This window comes from Podarcis liolepis (genome assembly GCF_965112155.1).
Source record: "Podarcis liolepis genome assembly, chromosome: 12".
Classification (NCBI taxonomy): Eukaryota; Metazoa; Chordata; class Lepidosauria; order Squamata; family Lacertidae; genus Podarcis; species Podarcis liolepis.
In genome coordinates, this window is record NC_139563.1 from 39,252,301 (window position 1) to 39,268,251 (window position 15,951).

Sequence of the window (15,951 nt, forward strand, 5' to 3'; positions counted from 1 at the left end):
GAGGAGCAGGTTAAAGAAAGCCATAAAGCTGATAGTGTACCTCACTTAGCAGTTTTCTTTCTAGCTCGAGGGAAATTTCATCCCTTTCGAGAATAGGCAACGTATGTGGAGCTCATAGCACTGAGTATTCTTTTGCAACTCCTCTCCTATAAACCACCTACCGCATTTTTATGTTCCACAATCACATGCACCAAAATAATGTTTAGCAAATTAACATCAAGCTAAATAAAAGGCATATCAACCAACTTAGCAGGCAGCGTTATGTTCTTCTGCATGGAGGGCATGGTGTTATTGCTAAGCTAAGTTTCTTGCTGCTTCCTTGGGGGGGGGGGGAATATACCGATTTGTTTTGGAAAAGAACGCATGCGAAACAAATTTAACAGTAAGAGTGACTGTGCATCGTCAGGAGCAATGTCCCAAATGGAAATATGAGAATAAATATCATTAGAGCATGTCCAGATGGTGGATTATTATTACTTTTTTTTTTTTAACAAGAGACAGTTAGGTATCACTCCACAAACTGAATGTGCTGCCAACTCCATCTTTCACCAGCTCCTGCCTGCCTCACTCTTTGCTGTCTGCACCTTAGCAATAGGTTGGGGATAGTGCAGGCTGCTCAGTAAGAGTGGAATGATGAGCAGAAAGGAGTGCATTCAATTGCAGTGGGTTGTATTTAATTAAGTTTTACTCAGTGTACACCCATTAAAATGAATGAACTTGACAAATCCACCAATTTCATTGGGTTTGCTCTGAGTAAAACCTAGTTGAATACCACCCGTTGCACTCATATTGCCAGTTGTCCTGTTCCTTTGGTTTAGTACAGGAGTTGCCAATCTGGTGGTGCCCGGCTGTTGTTGGATCCTATCATCCCTGACCATTGGCAATGCTAGTTGAGGCTGATGGGAGCTGGACTCCCAACAGCAGCTGGGCGGCAACACATCGGCTGCCCCTGGTTTAGTACACAAGCTATTAGAGGGAATTATACTAATGCTGAGGGATGTGGGTGGCGCTGAGGGTTAAACCACAGAGCCTAGGACTTGCTGATCAGAAGGTCGGCGGTTCGAATCCCCATGACGGGGTGAGCTCCCGTTGCTCGGTCCCTGCTCCTGCCAACCTAGCAGTTCGAAAGCACGTCAAAGTGCAAGTAGATAAATAGGTACCGCTCCGGTGGGAAGGTAAACGACGTTTCCGTGTGCTGCTCTGGTTCGCCAGAAGTGGCTTAGTCATGCTGGCCACATGACCTGGAAGCTGTACGCTGGCTCCCTCGGTCAATAAAGCGAGATGAGCGCCACAACCACAGAGTCGGCCACGACTGGACCTAATGGTCAGGGGTCCCTTTACCTATACTAATGCTGACAACAATTCACTAGAACAAGTTTTCCAGAGCGCCATTGATGAAAAGGTTCAAATAAAATTCCTGCTATGTTTCTGAATGGTGTTTATTTGAGGGCAGGATCTGCATATCGAGGGATGTGCATGTCCTATTATCCTGGCCCTCTGACAGAAACTGGTACTACTAGCACATTCATAAAGGTGTAAGAAGTGTTATGTTATAGCACAGGGTGCTTCTAAATGTCTTCTTAAAGGTTAGGACCAGCAGAGCGACAAAAGGGATTGTGTTGCTGCGATCATTCACTCACCTGGCTATCATTCCTTAAGCAGAAACATTAAGCCACAACCATTTTAATTCCTTTCTTCATATCTTTCCTGCAGTAGCTGCCTGTGTGACAGTATGAGATAACTCAATTAGTACAAGGAGATAAGGGTATATTAGAGTCCTGCGAGGATAATGTTCCTAAACTTAGTCCCTAATGCATACAAGGATAATGGTAAGATAAAGCCCTGGTTAATTATATTGAGTAGGCAGCAGGAAAGTCACAACTAATCATGCTGTAGTTAAAGTTTCTTTCTTTTTTTTAATACTGGTTATGTGGCTCCAATTATTCTCCCTGAAGAAAGCCAAACCCAGAATATTCAAATGATCCTTTCTCTGCTTTCCATGCCAAAAACCCAGTTTATGCAATTTTCATGTACCATTGTTTGCTAACATAATATTGTTATATCTACTGTATATTCAATCTTTCTCTAAGGAGCTCGACACACAACAACCCTGCGAGGTACGTTTGGCTAGGAAATAGTGTTGGGCCCAAGGCCACCCATTACGCTGGATGGTTATTTGAACCTGGGTTTCTTCAGTCATCTTCCAACACTCTAACCCAGGGGTGAGAAAACCATCGCTCTACCAGTGATGCTGGACTACAACTCTCATCATCAATTCCCATCATTGGCCTATGTTGGCTGCAGTTGATGGGATGCCATTCAGCCCTAGTCCAGTACTCTAACCAGCATTGTCTTCTACAGACTTTCTGGCAAGAGAAAGATGTCCCTTTTCCTGCATCCTGTTGAGGCGAGAGAGAGAGAGAGAGAGAGAGAGAGAGAGAGAGAGAGAGGGAGAGAGGGAGAGAGGGAGAGAGAAATGGGCAGCCCAGACTACTTTGGCTCTGGTTCTGCCACAGATGGCTTTGATCCTGCCCTCTGCATTTGCTGTCAACAGATCATCCCCATGGAATGAGGTTCCTTCCAAACAAAAGGTGTCCCCTCACCCAATTATGGGATACCCTCTTTCAAATCTACACATGAATGGTATCAAAGGCAGAGCATGTGGCTGTAGTAACTGGCTATAACAACCAGATAGCACTTACATTCTTGTTTTTCAGGGTTTTTTTGGCAGTAATGTATGTATCTGCTTTAATGTTCTGGGGCTCTTTCTATCCCGATCCTAAGGTTTTGGTGTGTTTTTCACTTTTTGTCAGGAGGCTAGGGTAGCAAGTCCTACATATTTCATACAGGACTGCCAAGAGTGGCCTTGCAAGACTTGGGTGGGGTTTTTTTGGAGGGGGGGGGTTGTACCTGCTCTGCAATGTGTAATATCTTCACAATTTTATATCAACCTTTGAATCACAACTTCTTTGAGCTTATGCTCAACCTTCACTTTTTAAAGCGGTGCAAGTGTATTTAACAGCAAGCGTGCCTTTGGCTTATATTTTCCCACCTGATATTTGCTGACACCAGGCCTTTTAAGCTGTTTCTCTACACCCACCCCAGTTCCTTCTGAATTTTGTATTCATCCTCCCCAAACCAAAGAGCATAGAGCAAATATTCTTTGTGATTTAAAATAATTAAGATTCTTAACACCTTGTATAATTCCAGTTGCCCTCTCTTGTACCTTCCCACTTTCCATAATGCCTTTTTCATATTAATGGGACCTGCATCAGGCACTGTGTTCAAAATGTGGCCTTCTAATCAGCCTCTTATGGAGCAAGAAAGTAATTTTAATTGACCTTTGCTCCTGCGCTCTATTTGTACAGTGAACCATTTCATTTGTTTCTTTGACTGCTGGTTTAGACTTTTATCCACGACTGCAAGTAAATGCCAGTACTTATCTACATGTCTATCTATCATTCCCTCTATTTCCGGTGCCTGGTCTGTGAATGCTGTCGCTTATGTAGCAAATGACGCTTCTTGCATACAGCAAGGCTTACGGGAGCCCCAAGGTTTGCAGAAGGACAAATGTCTGTATATAGAACCCCAAAAGCAGCACAATGAGAACTGGACATGGAATGCTGAGTGGGATCATTTCTATAGTGTCAAACAAGAGATGTGCACTTAAAAGTGATTGGCTGAGTGAACACGAGGGGCGGGGCAGAGAAGGAAATGAAAAAGTAAGTGTGTGTGAGAGTGGGTGGAGAAATGGACTAAAATGGCTGGAATCCTGAACAGCAGCATGCCACACTGCAAACTTTTGTTGCAGGGAGCACTTGTTAGCTTAAAGGTAAAGGGACCCCTGACCATTAGGTCCAGTCACGGACGACTCTGGGGTTGCGGCACTCATCTCGCTTTATTGGCCGAGGGAGCCAGCGTACAGCTTCCGGGTCATGTGGCCAGCATGATAAGCCTCTTCTGGCGAACCAGAGCAGCTCATGGAAACGCCATTTACCTTCCCGCTGGAGCGGTACCTATTTATCTACTTGCACTTTGATGTCCTTTCAAACTGCTAGGTTGGCAGGAGCAGGGACCGAGCAACGGGAGCTCACCCTGTCGCGGGGATTCGAACCGCCTTTATTCTGATCAGCAAGTCCTAGGCTCAGTGGTTTAACCCACTGTATCAGGTGTCAGAATCTTTGAATGACCTGATGTTTCAACTCCCCACAGATGTAATCAAGACCTCTTTCACCATTAATTTCACAGGAGCTTGAGCAGGTATAGAGATTGTAAAAAAGTTGCTCAGGGCAGATTTACACTACATTCGTATGTCTGTGTTACATTAGTTTAGTTGTCACGATCTTTCCCAAAGAATCATGGAAATTGTAGTTAGGCTAGATGCTGAGAGATGCTCCTAGATGCTCCTAGGACTACTATTGCCTGGGAAATGGAAAAGGTTTGGTCAAACAGATTGAGAATGCAATCTTTTACATGTCTACTCAGAAGTAAGTCCTGCTGATTGTAACCCTATACATATCTATGCACTTACTAAATATTAAGTCCCATTGAACACTGTGGGTCTTATTTCTGAACAAATCATAGGGGGTTCACTGTATATTAAGTCTCAGTTATAGAAAAGCCTTTGGCTCAGTAGCAGAGCACATACCTTCTCACCCAAAAATTCAGACTCTGGCATTTTCACATAGGGTGCATAAACCTGTGGGTTTTGGTGTTTCTCAGTTTCTCATTCCCCCCAAACCTGAGTTCAGTTTGCATTAATTTGCATTTTTTAAAGGCACCTTCATGAAAACGCATTAGCATTTTAGTACACATTTCTCCTAATATACATTTTTTTTGTATACAATTTTATCTAATGTACAGTTTTTGAAAACATGTTTCTCTAACTTTATGAACTTGCTGTAGACATTTTTTTGGTTGGAGAACTGTGTTGCAAAATTTGGAGATTTGGAGGAATAGCTGCATTTCAGTTCACGGAGTATCAGAAAGTGTGCAATAGGTATTGAAATGGGAACTGGTTCCTGGTAAGAAGGCCTTTGCCTTTGGTGCTGATGTACCAGTCAGACCAGAAACTGTTGGGCTAGCTGAAACATCTGATTCTCTACAAGGTAACTTACATTGGAAGACTGAAGTGCTCAACCACCCCCTCTCTTGTTGATTATGGAACTAAACTCTCCTCTCCTGGAATCTTTTGCAAAACAATGTGTCCGTTAATTGGGTTGTAATAGTAAACTTACAGGCTGTAAAGATGCCCAGATTTATTCTACTTTTATTTACATTATTTATAAGCTGCCTTTCAGGGCAAGCCCTCCCCAGGGTGTCTTCACACATGTTGTGAGATTCAAATCCATTTGTGCTTAAATTGGTCAACAGCGGCAATGTTAAAAATACGCATTTGCTTTGCCTTTTCTACCATCCATCCAACATTTGCAACATTCACAAGTGGCACAAGGAGCATGCGAGAGACTCAAAGCCACTTTTCCGTGTGTGACGATGAACTCACACTTTAACAGGGACTAGAACAATCTCCACCACCACCACCACCCCTGGTATTTTTTAATGGTCTGTCCTAAATATACTTCCTTAGGATAAAATCCCAATGTATTCAGTGAGGCTAACATCTTGGTATATATGATTAGGACTGTGGCACTGAGAGCTGCTCTTGTTTTCTTTACTGTAAACAGAATGCGCTCTTAGGTCCCAGGAAGACTGTCCAGCGGAGAAAAACATGTAGACTCTTGTGTATACTTCCATTCCCCTCACTTCAACAAACGCTGATCTTTTGCTACAAGCATTAAACATTAATGCAATATTTTTCCAAGGGGAGAGGTGAATTGACTTTTCACACATATGGACTCATATTGTAAAAGTTGTTGTTTTTTAAGTGTTTGTTATGAGACTTTATCAACTGCAGTTGTTTGGTGTTTCTGTTATTAGAGGTAAAAATGAAGATTCCGATTTATTGAAATGATTACTATTCATGAATATTTCTGGATTTACAGCTCTGAGGATCCATATTTTCTGAGCGTACCCAGGCTGACTGCCACTGGTGTGACTGGAGGTCAGTTTACCTCAGAGGTGAGGAACTGCAGGCCCAGAGGCCACGTGTGGCCCTCGCTCTCTTTGACCCTCAGGATTCTCTGTAGGCCACACCTCCTCCGTAATCCAGACCTCTCATGGACTATTCCACACATTCCTCCGGTTGTTGTTTTTTGCCTTGCTGAATGTGTCCTTGAACTGTTGTTGCTTGCCTGGAAGGAATTTTTTTTATTTTGTTTCAATGGCTGGTTTTGACAGGGTACTAGCTGAATCATAACCTCATCAAATTGTAGGGTTGGAAGGGACCCTGGGGGTCATCTAGTCCAACCCCCTGCAATGCAGGAATCTCAACTAAAGCATCCATTACAGATGCCCATAAGCAAGAGTAATTTGAACCAAATTTAAACCACTATGCCGTTTCTCAGAAATGGAAAGTGTGTACTCCGAACAATCTTTCTTTCAGTGTATTTCCTCCCTTCCAGCTCTTTAAACAACTGAAAACAGAGGTCACCCGTGCTATCCTCCCCGTGTTTGTTTCACAATACAGAAAGAGAGATAAAAAAATGAGTGCATAACTTCAATGGAAAATTGCAGGGAAGAAAACAATCATCTCTATGATGAGTATGAAAAATACAACAATCAAGTCTTTGTGGCAGAGTCAGCTACTTATAGAGTGTCCTTCCCAGATGCAGATGCTAAGGAGGAGCGGGAATATTTTAGCATGGACATTTCATTCCTACCACCAATGAGATCGCTGCCCGTAAAAATAATGACTCCAGACCAGATGTGGGTCAGCAGATTCCTGTCAGGCATCAGAAATATGAAGCCATATCCTCACATCTGTGAAAATGGTTTTCATAGAGCTGATTTACACCACTTGACAATCTAGCCTGCTTGTCTTCTTTTACTATTGCAACTCCTCGATACCACATTTCTCCCTCAAATCCCAGCCCAGCGTTTTCTGATCCCAGCTGAAAATGCATCTTGTCTTGTGTTCAGTATTAGGGAAGTCTGGTTCTTATTATTACCATTACATATCACATGTATCCATTGCTTCTCACAAAAGGATGTGCCAAAGTGACCTGCAAATCCATAAATACCAAAGAGCTGAACAATTTTTATAATACCAAATGCATTGCTGGGGGCGGGGGAGGGCGGGGGCGGGGATTGATTCCTAAAAGTGCTCCTCCAATAATAACTTTGCATGTTGCTTTGCTGGGCGTAAAGATCTAAAAAGGACAAATCCTACCCCATCCCACTAAAAGATGAACACTATAAAACAGGCCAGAAATCATCCCACAATACGCTTCAAGTTAACATCTGTCATGGGTGCTTTAGTTGAGATTCCTGCATTGCAGGGCGTTGGACTAGAGGACCCTTGGGATCCCTTCCAACTTTACGGTTCTATGATTATATGAACCAAAAGCCTGGGTAAATAGGAACGTCTTTGTCTGGTCCCTAAAAGTTGACAACAATGGGGCCAAGTGTGCTTCCCTGGGGAGAAAATTCCACAAATGGGGAAACGCTATTGAAAAAGCCTGTTATTGCCTTACCGCCCTCTGCACCTCCAGATGATGATAACTACAGCTCTAAGCTGCTGCAACACTCCAGACATGAAGTAGGCAAGGTGAGGATCAGATACATTGCTGCCATGCCATCTGGCTGGCCCCTATCTTCGAAGTAAGGAAGAAAAAGACGGAACCTTAAACTAAAGAATGACGCAAAACAGGAATTCGGTTGCCATATTTTTATATGACGACGTTAAGTTTCAGGGTGTGACCTGTATGACACATGCAAGAAGAAAAGGATGGCATATTTCCATTTCACATGCACTTAATCATAGGTCTATTCCATCCTGGGATTTTAGTAGATTTCTTCTTTTTTTAATCATATTTAAATTGTAGACATTTCCCCCTAAAGTACACATTTTGTATCCATTCTTCCTCTAAAATACACATTCTCGTACGCCTTTCAATGCATCAACCCCTAAAATAGACATTTTTGTGCACAACTGGTGAAAAAAAAAATCCCAAAATTCAGAGGAGTGTGTAATCCAGTGAATAGCTGCATTCTAATCTGGGACTTCATTTGATTTGCTTTAAAATGTGATCCAGATCACCTTCATGGAGTGATTCCATCCCATTCCATCCTCACAACAATCCTGTAAAGTTAGTTAGAATCATAGAATGGTAGAGTTGGAAGGGACCCTGGGGATCATCTATTCTAGTCCAATCCCCTGCAATGCAGGGATAGGCAGGTGTCCCATATGGGGATCAAACCTGCAACCTTGGCATTATTAGCACCACACTTGAACCAACTGAGCTATTAGCCTGAGAGATGGCATTTGCTCCTTGGTCAGCCAGTTTGCTTCATGGCAAAGTGGGAGATTTGAACTTGGCCTACTCTGAATCTTTAGCTGCTACACAATGCTGAAAGATTTATCTACCTGTCATTATTTACCTGTTGGATTATATATGCCTGTAAGAAATCTTACAAAGTTGTAATACCCAAATATGTGTTTTTGATTTGCACACCATGTCAGTGGTTTCGGATCACTGTTCCCTGCTATTTTTATACTTGTAAATCTTCAGCCTCAATTCGGCATGTGAGAGGGATGATGACTTTTTTAACACCCACAATATTTTCAGTACAGATTTGTACACACACAGAGAGAGAAAACAAAGTTTACATGATCAGAGCAGAAACAACGGGCGAGCCAACATTTCTGAAAACTGAGGGAGAGGTGAAGCAACATTTTAGCACAGTGGCATGACGACTTTACATTTCCTAAGCTGCTGTGTAGCTATTAGCATCATTGCTGCAGTCGATTGTCATGTTCTACTACCACAAACCTGGAAATGGTGTGTACTGGGTGTAATCTGGAAACCCCCCAACACCCTCAGTATTGCTGCTAGTCTATGAAAAAAAGAAACGGGGTTTGGGGGTGGGAGAAATGCCTCCGTTATTGCCTGCAGTAGGCTCTGAACATTGGCGTGCTATTTTGTTGATTACTCTGCCCTCGGAGACAACACATTTGAATCCCATTTGCTGCAGGAGCAGCGCCAGTATGGGGATTCAGTGTCAGATCATCATAGGGTTACAGCCCTGCTGCTCCCATATGAAGGGCATCAAGAGAGCAGGGCTGATAAACAGACAATGTGATCTAAAGAGAACTCGTGGAATCTGTTTTTCCCTTCTTTTCCCTTTTTCCCTCCTAGAAAGATAAAGGAGAAAAGAGTAGACTGATATAGGAGCACATTAGTTCTATTCAGAGATGTGCTCTAATTTTTTTCTATCTCTCATTCTCTCTCTCTCTCTCTCTCTCTCTCTCTCTCTCTCTCTCTCTCTCTCTGTGCTTAAAAAAAAAAGCACCCACGGTGCCTGAATTCCCATTAATGCAAAGTTCAGATAAAGCTGATGAAAAGCAGCTGCCATCTTGATAGTTGCCATGGCAGATGGCATCAGCCTTTATGCTTTTATCAGTATTAGTATCAGAACACACTCTGTGTTCCAAGCTGAGATAAAAATCATTGAAGCTGTACCTGGAAGAGGCAGATCAACACGGCAGGTCCTGAACAGTTCTGAATCTTTTCATAACAGACTGCATGAAAGCCTGAGACAACACATCCTTGTTATTCATTAGTTCAGCGATGCTGATGGTATTTGGTAAACTTCACAGGCAGAGCATCTTTTCGAAAGAGCTGTTCCCTCCCATCCTCCTCCTCCTCCTCCTCTCCCTCCTCTGAAGAAGGTTCAGGCTATGTGTGTGGAATATATCTCAAACATACAAAACACTACAGTGATTGGGGGGAAGAGTATGAGCACTATGTGCCCACTGAATAATCCCACTGCGTTTTACACCCAAAGGAAGTCAGCCCATTGTAATTAGCTGCAGTAAGGTGGATAGTATGCAAGGGAATTATGGTTCTGGATGCTTTGTTGAGATACTTAATGGGCTGAGTTTTGATGGTTTGCTCTCTCAGTTTTGTATTCTTCCAGTTTTACGTTCAGTTCTGTACATTACCACACCACGTTGTAATTTTTCTTTTTAAAAAGATCCTCATGGAAATTCATCAGCATTTTTGGTGTTAATTTCTCCTAGTCATAGAATCATAGAATTGTAGAGTTGGAAGGGACTGTTAAGAGCCATGCAGTCCAACCCCCGGCTGTGCTGTAATCGATCGATCGATCGATCGATTGATCGATAGATAGATAGATAGATAGATAGATAGATAGATAGATAGATAGATACAAACAAACAATGTGCATATATTGCCTAACATACAGAATTTTGCAAAGCAGTTTCCTGTACTCTAATGCATTTTTAAATATTATTTTCATGAGTATGTGCATTTTACCTCAGAGTATACTTTTACTGGCCAGAGAACTGCATTGCAAAATTCAGAGAATTTTGAAGGATGTCTGTGTTGTTTTTCTGATATTGTTTCAGAATGTGCAACTTAGGTTTGAGTTCAGATGTGAACTGAACTGACTTTCTCCCCCATCCACAGATCTAGCTTTGTTTAGCTGGCTGCTGTAATAAAGAGACACATGTAGGCAGCAAAAAATGGTGGAACTCCCCTTCGGCCAACCAACCTTCCTCTTAGTCCAAGTGGATGGCCTTCGCCACACTGCCTCCTTTTTTTCTCCTGCTCTTCTCTTACCATTTGTCCTTTAATGGGAAGAAAGTGTATTGTGCAATGTTAAGCTTTTTAATACGCTTCTGAAGTTTACAGGAATAGCTTCTTAATCATTTCACCCTCAACCCCCACACCCCATTTTCCTATGTAACAATGTGTATCTTAGAGTAATATTGTTCCCTGCTATGTAGAGCGGTTGTGAATTCTCAGATCATTATGTAAGTGTTAGCAATACAGGCTGGTAAACCATTTGGCTGTTGTATTGGTGTTGAAATGAATAATAAATGGGAGGAGGGCATCAGAGTTATTTTTTTAATATGCTATCTCTATGTATAAATAGTCTGGAGTCACTACGATCACTGATTCCAATACTGAGCTTACATTTGCTCAACTAGGCCCTGACCTGGGCCCAGTTAACTTAGATTGCTAGCATGGGCACAGCCAAGATGTATTGGGGGGGCATGCTTTATGCTGGCGGGGGGGGGGGGTGGTGGACACAAACACACACCGAGTTTTCTGTGACACAGTTGGTCGGCTAGTTAAGTATTTTTATTTATTTACTTGATTTAGTGGGGGCAGCTGCCCTCCCCTGCCTCCCTGGCTACGGCCATGGTTGCTATGTGCCGTACTGTATGGAAAGAGCTCAGCTATAAGCGTAGTGCTGAATGCATCTCTCCTACTCAAGTGACTGAGGAGATGTTTGGGTAGCCAAACTTGACTAGAGGTCATTGATTGGGTTAGGCGGAGGTCAAACAGTTTTCCATAGTACTTCTGATGTGAGCCAGAGGCTCCCGGCCAAACTAGATTCGTAAAATATACACAGCCTCAGTTTCTGGGGTGATGCAATTGCCATGATCCAATAGGTGTACATTGGGACCACTATTTGGGGTAACGGTCTAGAAGCAGGTGGCAAAGGCAGGATCCAAAAGCAGAAGAAGCCAGGTCTTGAGTTGATAGACTAAAGGAGCATTGCAGCAGAGACACTAGTGATCATAGCAGATTTTTAGAAACAATGAGAAGCTGGGACTCTAAGGCAATCACAGAAAATCCTAGATGGCGCATGGAAGAACTGATACCAGTTCGTTTGCTTCTCTGGGCTGCATAAGTGGCTTGACCTTGTTGATACGTTGCTATTCTGCCCTTTGCTAGCTAGATATAAGTTTTTCTATATTCTATAGGCCCTCTCTCTAAAGGATCATCTCCCTATGTATTGGCCCTACGGAGTTCCACAAGACCTGTTCACCAAAAGTACACTACTGGAATTCATAGATTCATAGAACTGGAAGGAACCATGAGGGTCATCTAGTCCAACCCCTGCAATGCATGAATCTTTTCCCCAAAATGGCACAGAAATCTGATACAACAGTGCAGTCTGGCTGCATTGCTTGCTCAATAGAAGGATATAACAAGTTAAGGTTTTCCTTTTGTTCAGTCCTCGGGGCTGGAAATTGCAAATAGAAGTCTCATTTAAGGATCAATCCTGAAATATATTGTATTTTTTTTTAAAGTCTCTGTTTCTATGAGCTAACATCCAAGAGCCCAGTCCAAAGCTGCTGGATACTTTTGCTTCCTTCAGTGGGGTTTCAAACAGTCCCTAAATATATGTCAAGAGACAACAGGTGGATACAACAAACAGAATGGGGGGGGGGGCGTAGAGCAAGTTAGCACTGAGATGATTTTGATTAGCATAATAAGCAGCAATCACAGCACACCAGCTGCCTAGCCATTGTCAAGTGTTTTGTAGGCATTGTGGAAAAAGGTGACTTTTAAGAAGACATCTGAGGGAGGAGGATAGCTCCGCAGATTTCTACCAAAAGTTCTTTCGTGAATAAAGGGCACTTGGGAGGATACATTCAAGGACTTCAGGGGAAATTGTAAGCAAGGACCTTCCAGACTAGCAGTCCCAGCGAAGCAGTCAAGTGAAAGTTGGAGAAACTCAGCCATGGTACAAATTAAAATACAAAGGGGCTACTACTACTTCTTTGGGGTCATTTTCTCTAATCACCTTAATCAGTGTGGTGCAATGGTTACAGCAACCTTTGCACACCTGATACTAGATGAATGGGGCTATAACTGCTATCAACCCCAGCCACCACGTTCTGATGGGAGTTGCTGTCCAAAATAGCTGGTCGCTGAAGTCTGTGTTAGTGAGCTTGGAAATCAGTCTATTGTTGGCTTGTGTCAGTTTCAGATGTGTTCATTCATAATGTCCATTTTGTTTCATTTTTGCATCAATCTGCATGTTTTAAAAAAACAATAAAAACCACATGACAATCCGTATTATTTTTCTTCCCAAAGTATGAATTTTGGTATACACCTCCCCCCCCCAAAAATACATTTTAACTTAAAATGTAGGGTTTTTTGTACAGTTTTCTGAGGCAAGAACTGTGTCACATAATTTGGTAAAGCATGAAAACGGAAGGGAAAGTGTGTTCTGAAACACGTATTAGCCCAGGCAGTGTGAATTAAGTCAGTTTGCTTAAAAGTGTGAATAAAACAAAACCCCCAATCCATCGCTCTGAGAGCTCTGGAGTTGGATGAGCTATGAATCTCGCTAAGTGCCATTGGTAATATGGTAGCGTCTCTCAACATAACTTGACCTCACAGTATGGTTGGGAGGCTAAAACACTGCACTGTGCTCCTTGAATGAGGGCCAGGATATTAATGTAACTAGCAAGCAGCACCTTGGGCAGCTGCAAGAGAGCTTCCCACTGCTGGTTCCTGGACCTCCTTTTCAAGCATTCTGATAAAGCCTTCCACTGTAATTTCCAGCAATGACACTGTGAACGATTTCAGTGGTGACTGCCTTGTTGCTGCTGCCTCCGTCCTCCCAATGACTCACCAAACATGAAGCAGAACAAAATAAGAGGAGGACAAAGAGCCACCTGCTACCATGGGGCCCACAAGGCCCCAGTCCAATCAAATGTTTTTAAAACAGCAACAGTGGTGATGTATGAGCAAAGGAAATGGTTGGTGGACAAGCAAAATGAAAGGGGAAAAGAAACAAAAGCAAAACACCTGGAATGTGCTTTGGGCAGTTATGTAATAAATGCATTGGCGGGGGGGGGGGGATATATTTGTCCAGCATTCATACAAAGTGAACAAATAAATAAATAAATAATGCAAGTGTTTTCCCCCAAAGACTGGTCCACGTCTCTGTGGTAGATGCCTCTTGTTCCAGGTTTTCCCATGGTGCCTGGGTTATCAGCAAGAGGAGCAATTTTGCACAACTAAGCCAACCTCCTCAATGGCATGAAAATGGTTACTTAGCTCATGGCAAACAAGCTGGATCGTTCATTCATGGACCTGCTCGTGGATCTAAGGCCTCTCCTCATTCTACTACCTTCTGACTACTAAAGCCAATACATTATGAATTCAAGATGAGTTTTGCTTTTTTATATACAGACCCAGAGATATGCAACTAGGCCCCACTCTGCTACTTTGCCCCAATATGTATCTGTCACAATAGGAAATGTATGGTAATTGAAGGCCAGTATAACATCTTGTAGCCAGTGTACAGCTTGCAGAACACTTCCCTCCTGAATTGTATTTTTGTGCTTTCATCCTTCTGCCTGATAGGTGCTCAGGTACCAAACCTTAGACTCTCCCATGAGTAACTTCTCTCCCTCTTGTATTATTACCTACCTAACTTATCCATAGCTGTGGCTTCCTTTTCTTTCCTGCTTTCTACTCCATCTCCTATTTCCATCTTCTTTAGGGAGACATCTGAAAACGTTGCCTGATGTTATTTACCATATGGACAGTTACATTTACCATAGTGACACAGTGGGACAAAGTACGAAAGCTACGGCTTTTGTTAGTTTCTGCTACTGCAGATCTCAAAACCACAAACACAAATCAGGTACATGGAGCCAGTTTTCAATATTAACTTTCTAAGTTGAGCCTGCACACAAAAAAAGAAGTGTGTTCCTATTTGGTGCAATGGGAATACTTTGCATACACAAGTACCTATTTTACATGCATAAATATATGTTATGAATTAATTGGGAGTTGGCACATGTTCTAGGGGGTGAAAAAGAGGTACTGGAAAGTTGTTGTGCATCAGAAATGAATTGTTGATTTGATGACCAAGGTTTGATATCCAATTCTGTTGATGACATAGGGTGAGATCCTTTGTACCCTTGTATGGGAGCAGGCCTTGGTGAACTTAGTGAAGTTTACTTCTGAGTAAGCATGCACAGGCTTATTCAAGCCGTTGAATTTTCAGACAGCTTTTACGTGGGCGCCAAACATATTCATGGAGCATGATAGGAAATCAGGAGTATGTTTTTTGAAAAGTACTTGAAATTATCAGCACTTAGGACATTTATGTACTTCGGCACATACAGCAAACAATGGGATTTACAACAATGGGGCCTACCAGCACCTGAACTTGGGCTTGCATGACATTACCTTGCTTCTTTGCTGGAACCTGAGCTCATGCCTAGTGCTCACAAGTGCTGAGGCCACTGCCTGGAACAGAACAGTTCTCCGCCACTGTTTTGGCTCTATTTAGAGAAACTCCAGGTTTAAGAGGGGTCCCCCCTTGGCGAATCCCTAGCTGTGGGCTAACAGCACCAGAGGATGGAACTGGGAAGTCATGTGCTATTTTTATTTTCCACAGTATGCTGAAGTGACACCATATCAGGTATCCCAGGACACTACATAAGGCAGTCCTGGACCCAGCCATTGCTGCTAGATAAGCCTGTGGCATGTGGAATGAGAAGACAGGAGGGTCAAGACAGGTTTCAAGGCTGTTGGGCTCTGTTGGACTGGCTGCATTCAGGCAGTGCCTTATGGTGTCAGGTACTGATGTCAAGTCCAAGGCAAGTTAACAACTGTAGGCAAGTGCCTGAAATGGCAGGAGGTATATTGCTTTCTAGTTGTGGGATACTTTATTAATTTCCTCCAGCAGAAGTAGGAGTCAAGGAGGAGCATATAGGGAGGAGCCAAGATGACAGGCTTCAACCTGCATTTGATTTGTTGATATACTTACCTTATGTGATGGTGACTCATAACAATGTAAGCATGTGGGCACCACTCATTTTATAATATAGATGTCGCCAGGTTAATGTTTGAAATGTTAGGGCTGAGCTATAGCTTCTCATTTGTGTGTGTGGACCTTTTGCAAACAGCTACTTGCATCTTTCTTTTCTTTTCTTGGCTCCCTCTTGAATTTTTATTGGGGGTGTTTGTTTGAACCTTGCGTGTGAGACAAAGCAATGAAATTGGTGATATAATAGTGCTGTCCATCAGTACATAAACACCATGG